The 12,500-nt window shown below is 34.0% G+C and overlaps 1 protein-coding gene across 1 annotated transcript in view; it reads right to left on the bottom strand.

The window, feature by feature from the left end:
• The window catches only part of LOC144962933 (patched domain-containing protein 3-like), a 99,077-nt gene that overhangs the window by 56,638 nt on the left and 29,939 nt on the right, over window positions 1-12,500 (bottom strand). The window lies entirely within an intron of this gene.

The raw sequence follows: 12,500 nt of genomic DNA, 5'->3' as shown, positions 1-12,500 counted from the left end.
CTCAAACGTAATAAATGAAATATATATATATAGGGTGTCTCATAATCTGTATACACATGAAGAATAATTGTAACCATGGAATTTAATAAAATGTAATTATTTTTTTTATTTAAAAAATAATTGTAAGTATCATTTTATGCTGGGGGGTGGGGGTTGTGGTTTCATTGCATTTGTGCTACATTTTAAAATAATAATTGCATTTTATTTAATCCCAAAAATACAATTATTTCTAAGGATTGACTGCATCGTGGTATCAATAAATGTAAAGCGCTTTGAGCACGTTTAGTGGTTATTGCTCTATATAAAAGCTCAAGTTTTTTTAATACGCTTTTATACACCCTGTATGTATATATATATATATATATATATATATATATATATATATATATATATATATATATATATATATATATATACACACACACACACATTGTAAGTTTCTCCGCCAAGCGCACAACATCTAAAGGCAAATTCTTAGGACGTAAAAGAGAGAGGTTGGATGACCTTTGTTGACGACCAGCATAATATTTAGACTAAAACAATAAGATGCCATCACTCTGAAACCAGAAGATCAATTACACAAGGTATGTATCCAGTCCTCCGAAGGAGTAGTCTTACAATTACACTGAGATCGGAATCAGTTTGCTTTTTGTTTGTTTTTTGATATTAGACTTTTGTTACCTATTGTAACATGAAGATGAATGAGTTTTAACAATCAAAGGAGATTGAGCTGAACGTGCAGCTCAATCTCCTTTGATTGTTAAAACTCATTGCAACTTGATGTCTCATGGTTCAATGAACAACTGTGTACAAAAGGCTTTGATCTTTGTGCACGTTATATATATATATATATATATATATATATATATATATATATATATATATATATATATATGTATATATATATATATATTTATATATGTATGTATGTGTGTGTGTGTGTGTGTGTGTTAGCATAAACCGGAATTCTAAGTTAGGGTATTAAGTGATGGCTTATATTGTTTCAAAGTTCATTTCTTTAAATATATATATATATATGTATATATATATATATATATATATATATATATATATATATATATAAGATATATATATATATATATATATATATATATATATATATATATATACATATATATAATAATAATAATAATAATAATAATAATAATAATAATATAATAATAATAATAATAATAATAATAATAATAATAATGCTGAAAACTTATATAGCGCTATAACTCCGAGACACCAGACTCTAAGCGCTTAAATTACAAATTACTTTGGCTGAAACATACTCATTCACACACACAAGCACACACACACACACACACACACACACACATACACACACACAACACAACACACAACACAAACCAAACCTATCTTGCTTCTCATACCATCTACTAAAATCGAAACAAATATGTTTTAAGCGAACGTTTAAAAATAGACAAAGATTCTTTTTCACGAATGCTCTGCGGTAAGGCGTTCCAAATAGAGGGTCCGAAATGAGAAAAGGATCTCATTCCAGCATTTTTCCGAATTCGAGGGACAACTAGTTTTGTGGAATCACTGGCCGAACGTAAGGGGCGGGGTTTTAAATATCTTTCAATTAGTTCTGAAACGTAGGAAGGGGCAGTACCTTCAAGACAACGATACACTAAAACACAAGCTTTGAATTTAATTCTTTTCCCAACAGGCAGCCAATGCAGGTCATGAAGTAGAGGTCCGGCAGAGTCGCACCTACGCTTCATGAATACTAGTCTGGCAGCGCTGTTTTGGACAATCTGAAGACATTTCAGATTGTATTGCGAAACGCCAAACAACAGAGCATTACAATAATCCAATTTCGATAGTACGAGGGACACAACCAGATGCTTGGTCACATCCTCAGATATGAACCGTCTAATGGAAGCAATCTTTTTTAGTTGGAAAAAGAGAGATCTAACCAAATTATTAACCTGATGCTCCATCGACAGTCCAGAGTCTAAGAATGTGCCAAGGTTTTTCACTTTGTCAACAATTTGAATAGAGGCATCCCCCAACTTCAAATCTGTTTCACTTTTCCACTTCCTGTTCCCCACATACAGCACCTCCGTCTTATCATCATTCAGTTTCAGTCTGTTCTCATTCATCCATTTCTTAACACTTTGGATACAATTTTTACTATTGGCTGATACTTCTTGTAAATTTCTCGTATTGGAAACGCAGTACAATTGCGTATCATCAGCGTATTGATGGTAAGACAGACCAAAACTTCTGATGATTTTAGACAGAGGGCCAACGTACAAAACAAAAAGAACGGGTCCAAGTACTGAACCCTGGGGAACCCCACAATCAAGAAAGATTTCCTCCGATCTATATTCATCCACCGTAATAATCTGTTTACGATTAAACAAATATGACCTAAACCAATCAAGCGCTGCACCAGACACGCCATAAGTAATTTCAAGACGTTTGAGAAGAAGATTGTGATCAATAGTATCAAAAGCAGACGATAGGTCAAGCAAATTCAGCAAAGAACATGAACCATTGTCTATAACAGAGAGGAGATCATTAACAACCCTAACAAGTGCGGTTTCCGTCGAATGATGTTGCCTATAAGCAGACTGAAATTTTTCTATATATATATTTATGAGTGTTGGTGGCTACTCGTAGGTACGAAAGTGCTCGATAATGATGGTTAGAGCTAATATAAAATATAAATTGTATCACTCACATATAAGTGAGTGATACAATTTATATTATATATATATATATATATATATATATATATATATATATATATATATATATATATAATATATATATATATATATATATATATATATATATATATATATATATCACTAAGACATCTGGAGAATATGAGGTTTTTTAACGGAATGGTCAAGGGGTCGAATATTGGGGGAGCCATTGAAGTTTGAAGGATTCCTTTCTTAAGTACATTTCAATCTTTTCCCTCCAAATTCGTATGTTCTCGTTTTCCATTTCAGTACAGCTAAATCAATAAGTGATATCATAATTCCAAATAAACCGTGAGCCGATAGACAATGTGAAATATTTTTCTTTTTAAATATTTCATTGCAACGTCCAGTGCTTGTCATAACTCAGTTAACGCCTCTTTTCACTGATTACTTGAAATAAATAACGGATAATGCCATACGTATAATTAGTGTCATTCAACGAACACTGTGTCATCAATTTGACATTTACAATTCTGTTCCAGACATGGTTTCATCGATTTAAGTGGAACCTTTTCTCTATTTATGAATCCTAACGAACTACGCATCCATGCATTTCAAAATCACGATTTGATAGACTTAGTTATGAATGCCTGAGAAATACGTAAATTACAGCCAACATACTTTCTAGAAACAACGTGTGATGATCTACGCTATGAAAGTGGAAAACATTGATTAAGAAACGCTAGCCAAAGTCATATTACTCAATTTCTTCTAAAGAGTAAATTATATATCCCTACATTTAGTTAGAATACCACTCACGTCCCCTTGTTTTAACGAGCTATGAAATAACAATCCTACAATATGATTATAATTATATATGCGTGACTCATCTACAATTAAGAGAAAAAGTTCATCCGCCGGGTAGAATCATACCCGAGCCTATTTTACGTGGCGTTTAGCGTTGACATTCACAAAACGCTATTTTAAGTTCTAAGAGATGTCAGGTATGCATTCATTTATCAGGCATTATTACCGAATTTGTGATTGCCAGAATATCTGAAGTAGTCTGTACTCAGTGTGACTCTAGTGCACTACTTTGTCTTAATTACTATCTTAGATAGTCTAGGCCCTGGTGAACGTTGTTTCGAATTCATCCAATGGCCTTTGAAAGAAGTGTGCTCGTTTTTGATTTAATTTTGTTTTATTTTTGTTTTGCTTTGTTTTTGTTTTGTTTTTGTTTTTTTGTTTGTTTGTTTTGTTTGTTTTTTTGGGGGTTTTTTGTGTGTGTTTTGTTTTGTCTTTGTTTTTGTTTTCTGTTTGTGATTTTGTTGGGGTTTTTTTCGGGGGAGGTGGTGTTTTTTTTGTTTTTTTTTTTTTGTTGGTTTTTTGTTGTTGTTTTATTATTATTTTTGGAGGGGAGGTGTTGTTTTTTGTTTGTTTTTGTTTTTTGTTGTTTTTTTGTTTTTTCGTTTGTTTTTTTTTTGTGTTTTTTTTTTTTGTTATGGTGTGTTCTTTTGTGTGTGTGCGTGTGAGGGAGGGTGTGTTTTATTTGTTTGTTTTTTTGTTGTTTTTGTTTTGATTTTGGTGTTGTTTTTCTTTTTTGGTCTGTTTTATTTTGTTTGTTTTTTCTTGTTGTTTTTTTTTTCGAAGAGGGTATTTTTTGTTTTGTATTGTTTTGATTTTTATTTGTCTTCAATCTTTTTTTTTTTCCTTTTCTTTCTGTATGATTTTATATGATTTAATTTTGATTTTATTTTGGAGGTTTGAAAAGACCATGATGGTGCCACAAAAACAAGTGGTGATAAGGACTGACTAGTCTACATTGTGGTATCAATAAATGTTAAAATGCATTTTTAATCGCACAACTCCCAGATCAACTAACAAGACTTACGAATGCAAGCGGGAACATAACACTTTCGTATGCAAAAAATAAATAATAAACAAATAATAGAACTGCAGCTTGAAAGAAATTGAAAATAAGTAGATCGACATTCAAGTAGGTTTGAACTGTACATGTGGAAAAGTGTTAGGACTAAGCACTGAAAATAAATAGAAACAGGTGTGAGCTAAATAAAAAGTTGAGCAAATTTTCTCCCAATATGTTTTTACCTCCTGTTTGTTTATTTGATTGGGGTTTTTCTATTACTACTTATTATTATTATTATTATTATTATTATTATTATTATTATTATTATATTATTATTATTATTATTATTATTATTATTATTATTATTATTATTATTATTATTATATTATTATTATTATACTATTATTATTATTATTATTATATTATTATTATTATTATTATTATTATTATTATCTTTATTATCATTTTGGAAGACGAACTTTGCTTTTCATTGAACTGTGTCATGGAAGAAAAAAAAACATGAATACAAATCGTACCAATTGCTTCGTAAATGTGTGCGCATGTGAAATAAGAAGATAATTATCTGGAAGTCTGTTAACATTACAATGCTAGACAGAGCTGATAGAAAAATACAAGAAAATAATATAATACCCCCCCCCCCCCCCACAACTTCCTTTTTTTTTTAAATTACTCATTGCATTTTTTAAAAATATTAAAGCGAAAAATTCCGAAAATATGTGTGAGTATGAAAATGCCACACTCTCATAGAAATAAGGTTTCCGTCCCTTTCTATAAGTGGGCATTGCTAGTGAAAACTTGGAAAATAGCTTAAAGCGAACAGAACATCCGACGCACACTTTTTGTAAAGATGGTTTTGCTCTAACTCGCCGCAACTGACTATCGGGTAACCTCTTTAACTCACTCAATCCTAGAGATTTTTGCTACTTTTCAAAATTGAAAAAAAAAGGATTAAAAAATGAGTATGTACATAGATAGTTTTATTCAACTATCATTAACATGTAATAATTAAAAAGATAAGCTTTGATATTACGCCTATAATTTGTCTCAGAAAAATGTAATAAATAGGCATGGGATAAAAGTAACCCGGGTAAACTACGAATATAGTCGGTGTTAGGGTTGAGTGAGTAAACCTGTAATGGTAACACGTCTGCCCTGGAATCAGGAAGGCTGATATTTTGAGATGACTTTATTGGGATGATTTTATTGTAAGTATTTGACTCCATTCTTGTACTTGGACTCACGTAATTGTTTAGCACCTCCGTGTATTTACCGTTGCAACCAAATTCTGTAAGCCAGCAGGTTCTGAGTTCATTATCCAGTCGTCGTATGCTTTGCAGATTCCATACTATTATTCTTAGGGTCCATTTTTTAAATGTGTTACAGCGCTAAAATGTATATGGCTTTCTGTCATGTTAAATAATAAAGATGTGAAGCGTTTAGAGCATATCTAGTGTTCACCATGGATGGTAATTGCGATATAAATCTAACATTATCTATGTTTGTTTTGGTTTTTCTTTCTTTTTTTTTTTTTTTTTTTTTTTTTTTTTTTTTTTTTTGCTTGTGGTTTTGTTTTGTTGTTGTTGGGAGGGGGTATTTAAGAAGAGAGTGATTTTTGTAATGATATCAATATGAGACAAAATATTACTATTTGGCATAATATGGATATATATACTATGCATAAGGTGAAGTCTGAAAGCCTAAAATTAATACTAGAGGCAAGGAACTGATGCTTGGGATAAAACTTGCCGAATAACAATAATTACAGTTCTAATTGAGCTTTTGATAATTAGAAAGCGAAATTTCTAGATTTATTTCCGCTTTAGATGGTATCGTAATATTGTTAGTGGTGCTACGGAAAGCCTTGTATTTGACGTTATATATTTGTCCCTGATTTTTATCCTGCAGTTTTTCCAATGCAGGTGGACCACGTTTGTTATATTTATCTATATTTAGATGATCACCCAGTTCACGTATCTTCTGATGCATAAATGATCAAGCGGCTTGGCTATAAGAGCAACTCACTGGATTGTGAGAATTGCCAAGATTCAGCTGCACATTTGGCAACCCCTCCTCCCCCTCCTCTCTCTCTCTCTCTCTCTCTCTCTCTCTCTCTCTCTCTCTCTCTCTCTCTCTCTCTCTCTCTCTCCTCTCTCCCTCTCTCTCTCTCTCTCTCTCTCTCTTTCTCTCTCTCTATCTATCTATCTATCTATCTATCTATCTATCTATCTATCTATCTATATATGTGTGTGTGTGTGTGTGTGCGTGTGTGTGTGTGTGTCTGTGTCTATATATGTATATCGGTTTATTCAATATATCCCTGTCTAGACACTAATGAAACCTTTTTTTTTTCCTGGTTTAGAAGTTGAATGGCGCTTGCAAAACGTTCATGTCATGCTTAAGCCTAAAAAATAGAAAGGTGAGATACACGCCACAAGGGCTGTAAGATAGATTTTGGGTTCATCTAGAACACTCTGGTGGTAATTAAACAGTAATCTGTCAAAGCTAAAAGGTTCTTGGACACGGAGTTCGTCACAGTTAAATACTCACATACTGTGGGACTGACCAATTCGGCTGCTTGACACATACTAAAGATATCTGTGGGTCGTTAATATACATAAATCAATCTCTAATGATGTATGTTTCATATATATTGCTTTATTGGTTTCGAGAGAAATAAAATATAACCATCCCCCCCCCCCCCCCCCCCCCCCCCCACCTTCCGACAAAACATTCAGGATAGCGTTATTGATTCTATATATGCATCATTTCGGCATTTTGAATATATGTTTGGATCGGGTTGTTGGTTTTTTTTTAGCACAATTTAGAATTAAGGAATGTTTGTCAGACTTTTTCGTTGACAAGGAAATATACAGTCTGGAGCATGTACGGGCTAAATGGCAGAGATTATTTTGATTGGTTAATGATTAGGTACGATTGAACCATCAATTGCGACATTTTACAAGCGGAGAGAGTGGCCTTGTGTGTCTTCTATTATTATTAGTCTGATTAGCAAGATCGCATCAGCAGCATCATCACCATTATTATTTTCAGCAGCAGCAGCAGCAGCAGCAACAGAAGCAGCAGCATTATCATCAAATACTATTATTTGATTAATATTAGAATATCTCTATTGACGAGGTATCAATTGGAGGAGAAATCACGAATGCCATTTATTTAGCTTCGAGCAATACCTGAACAAGTAACGGAAAGAACAATGTATAAAGTCTTGAACCATTACGCCGGCGAGACTTTAAATGTTCTTTCCGTATGGACTGGTTTATAAGCTCATGAAAAATAAACGCTTTAATCACTGGCTTACTGTATGTGTGTTGAATACGAGTGAAATGACGTACTTAAGGCCTATCCAGTAAACTTAAATAATTAAATAAGAAATGAATTTAATTGTTCCATCACCAACAATAATAAAAAATAAAAAACTGTAATGAACAGATTTTGTTATCTTGTTTTTATGTGCTCCGGTCAGCGAGAGAAACCTAAAGTTCAGACATACTTTAAGCCAGGTTTGAATAATAGACAAAATCTGCCACATAGATAGACGTCTAATTCTAGGTATCCGTAGGGCCAAAGGAGCTCGTAGTCTTTATTGCGTTAAAAACAGTGTAACTATTGCTTGCTGTCCTATTGATAGGACGTGAATCTATTTGTCCATCAACTTCCGAGCTAGTCTATAGATAGTTCGAAGATGACGTCACTCAGGTCTTTGTTATTGTTTTTTGCCATCCACGTTTATGAGGAATGCTCCCTGAACTGTATTAACCTGACTATAAACGTTCATGGATACACACAGTTTTATGTGTTGGTCAGGTATACTTCCGGATGGCAATGTTATGAGCTTCTTAGCCAAGCGCATACTATCTATATATTCATTTTTCATGTGTTCGAGATATTGACCAACCGGCGAATGTGTTAAAAATAACACATGGCATGAAAAGTGCTCATAACTTTGGAAACTTCCAACAATGCAATTTGTCGGTTTGTTCAGTGACACGCATGTCTTTGTTACAACCTTGATAGACAAAGCTGTATGTTTACCTTTATTAAGAGCCATCCAATATTTGAACAGCAACAAAGAATGAAAGAACGGATATAGATTTCACTCTATCGAACCACTGAACAAAGTGGATTCCGAAATTCAGATAGAACTCTCTCTCTCTCTCTCTCTCTCTCTCTCTCTCTCTCTCTCTCTCTCTCTCTCTCTCTCTCTCTCTCTCTCTCTCTCTCTCTTCCTCTCTCTCTATCTGTGTGTGTGTGTGTGTGTGTGTGTGTGTGTGTGTGTGTCTGTGTCTGTGTGTGCGCGCGCGTGTGTGTGTGTGTTTGTGAATGCAATTGTCTGGGGGGTTTTTTTTAGATATAATTTTTCTGTGTGAATATGTATGGGTGAGCGCGTTCATGTATGTGCCACCGGTGTGCAAGTGCTTTTGTCAGTTTTCCTTACATCCCGCCCCTCGTGCATAGGGAATGAAATTAGCGGAAGAGTAGCGTCCCTTGATTGGACGTCACCCATAGTCTGTGACGTCACCGGCGGAAAAGTTATTAGAGAGAGAACATCATGTTGGTTGTGCGAGGACGCGAGACGCATGCGCGCGAGGACGAGAGACGCATGCGCACAACCAACATGATGTTCTCTCTCTAATAACTTTTCCGCCGGACGTCACAGACTATGGGTGACGTCCAATGAAAGGACGCTACTCTTCCGCTAATCTCATTCTTCCCTATTGATACATCTGTTTTATTTATCAGCTTAGGCACCACATGCATTTACTGGACTTCATGCAGTCCCCCCCCCCCTTCTTTGTACTGATTACTTGTTAATGGCATATTATGATGTCATAAAATGTGGTAAAAAGATGTTCAGGGAAACCTCAGGTAACAGGGACCAGTCATAACAGGAGTCTTTAAAATCCCAGTTTTTATTCTTCCTCTTTGCCTTTAGAAAACCGTATCGGCTATAGCAGTATTTTACAGAGCCAAATCGGTTTTAACAGGGGCGCGGAAACCCACTCAATATCTCCGAATGCAATGTATTATCCCACATGTCAAATAGACATCCTCGTTTGGCTTCATTTTCGAATTACTTAAACAGCCCTATTGTTGGTTTGCATTTATTCAAAATACCCGCAACATCCGCCATCCGGATATAGCGTACCTACAAACAAAACTATTTGTAACCTTGAACGTTTATAGTCTGATTGATAGAATTTAATTATAAAAATGGCTTGCTAAAAACAATAACAAAAGCTGAGTGACGCCAATTTCGTTCCTTCTATATTTTGCACCGAGGTGATTTTACATCTCAAAATCCATGATTCAAAGAAAGACAATAGATACACCTCTAAAAAATGTGAAGGTTATGAAAGTGATATTTTATTTATTATTTACGCCATGTTCTGAAAAACGAGGGGTAATCAGAAAGGAAAACTTTAGGTTTCACCTTGAAGCAAACAAAATGCAATGTAGAATTCGCTATCTTGGTAACTCGTTGAAATACACCTTACATAGGTCCAAAAAAAAAAAAAAAAAAAGAAAAAAAAACCCAATGCTACTTACATAGCTTGTTATAGCGCTATAGTGAACTGCTTATATGGTGCATAGAAAATGTATTACGTGTATTTTAAGTAGATTGATACACTTCGTGATTTTTCTTCCAAGATACTGTCGCACTGAATCGGTATTGCAAACTAACCTCATCACTTTTTAAAATAATAATTTTGATGATGAGTATGATGTTGATGATGATGATGATGATGATGATGATGATGATGATGATGATGATGATGATGATGATGATGATGATGATGATGATGATGATGATGATGATAACATGATTATAATTATTCTTTATCATCATCTTTTTTTTTAATACGAGCAGTGGGCGCGCAAATCATCAACTCGTACCTTTCATAACAAAATGTTATTAAATGAATATTAATGAAAATCAGCCATCTGGGTCATTCGTATGTAGATGAATTACCCAAAGGTAATGGCTCTATTGCCGAGTTCAAATGTACGTGTAAATTTAGATAACTACCTGTTCTTGCGATTTATTCCACGGTCCGTTGGTTCAATATCGACAAGGTTTTTAATCATATTATTATTAATAATTGATAGGAATGTTATAGCTGCATATTCCGTGATACATATCAGGTGTCATTTATTACGGGAGTAAGATTTCCTATCTTTTTATTCGTGAGGGGTTCAGATAGATCAGATGATAGAGCACCCACGCAGGGACGGCTGGTAATAATGGGCAGGGTGGGCAAATACCAGCCTGTTTTTTCAAGTTATAAGTTGTATTACCAGGTCCGAAATAATCAAATTTAAATTAGATAATTTCAAAAGTTACTACTTAAACTTGATACTTCATACTGAAATCAATTTGTGTGTATTTTTGATAGATTGCGAATCACCATGCACCCCGTAATGCATAAACCAGGATACGCTCCTGTTCTTTTTATCACACCCCCCCCCCCCTCCCCAACCACTCCACTCCACTCCGCCCACATCGTCATCTCATCGTCACGTCGCCTGGCGGTGAACTAACTCAGATTTTTGCTGTCTGGCCTCTCTAGTACTAGGTCGGGCTAATTCAAATGAGCCCACCTTAATAACCAGTGAACACTGAACAGAGCTTTTGGCAAACGAACTTTTTCTTATTTATTGCCTTACTTGTGCTGGTACCATTGATGTAATGACTTTGGGAAGGTTCCAGTATTTAATTAAATTTATTAACTTACTAATATTATATCAATTTAGTATTAATTTGTGTTGTTTTTATATATTTGTTTATCCATTTAAATTATTTCTTTATTTTTTTTTCTCGTTTTCTTTAAGTACTTCTCAAAACTCATTTATTTAAATTGTTTTCTTTTTGTTTTTTGTTGTTTTTTTTTGTTTTTTTTTTTGGTTTTTGTTTTTTAACAAATTAATTTGTTAGTTCTTTTTTAAATTATTATTCTGAAACTAATTACCGCTGTATTTTTATTGCCAGACTAAATAATTTTGCAAAACAATGTAATTTTCTATTGTATTCCCTCTAATAAAACAAAACACTTTTATTCAAAAGTCACGACTAAATAAATAAAATACAACCACCATTTTGGTTTTCTCAACAATTGAATTAGTATACGAGAAATACTCTTCTGAGTAAGGAGAGAGTTGAATTCTAACTAAGTTATAGAGGATATAAATAGGTTTAGGGTAGCCCTATTCGTCCTTAAGGTCGAATAGCTTCAACCGTGGTTGCCGTACGTACGGACAAATCGTGTTGCTTGCACTATTCGTCCTTCACACTAAAGCTGGGCAATATTCCGTTTTTGCTTTTACTGAGCTGGATTCGAATCCACGTAATTACATGATATATCCGTATCGTCTTAAATGTTTCACAAACCCCACCTCCTCTGTTTGTGAGTCAAATAATCAGTTATGTGTGTTTTTTTTAGGTGTGTGTGTGTGTGTGTGTGTGTGTGTTAATTTCGTGGGTTTTTTTTGTTTGTTTTTTTCTTCTGGGATATGATTTTTATTCCAGAATGGTGATTGATTTCTTATAAGGAACAATTGTCGTGTTCTCCTATTGGTAAGTATCCAATTCAAATACCTGCTCGAGAGTTTGGGTTGGCTAGGCACAGAGGAAGATTCGGCAGGTTTTCTTTGTTTTGGTTTCTTTTTTTTTTTTTTTTTTTTTTCTTTTGGAGGGGGGGGGTTGTTGTTGTTTTGTTTTGTTTGCTGTTGTTTTTTTTGTTTTTTTTTTGGGGGGGGGGGTTATTGTTATTTTTTATTTGTTTTCTCTTGTTGGTATTTTCCCTGCTTTTGTTTGATTTGTGTGTGTGTGTGTGTGTGTGTGTGTGTGTCTATTGTGTGTCTACGTGTGTTTTGCCTTTTTTACATTTTTTTTTCAATCTATAATAGTG

The sequence above is a fragment of the Berghia stephanieae genome, chromosome 1 (genome assembly GCF_034508935.2).
Source record: "Berghia stephanieae isolate SIO BIC M18660-M18661 chromosome 1, UCSD_Bste_1.3, whole genome shotgun sequence".
Taxonomy (NCBI): Eukaryota; Metazoa; Mollusca; class Gastropoda; order Nudibranchia; family Aeolidiidae; genus Berghia; species Berghia stephanieae.
Note: the sequence above shows the minus strand (reverse complement) of the source record. Positions and strands in the feature narration are given on the sequence as shown.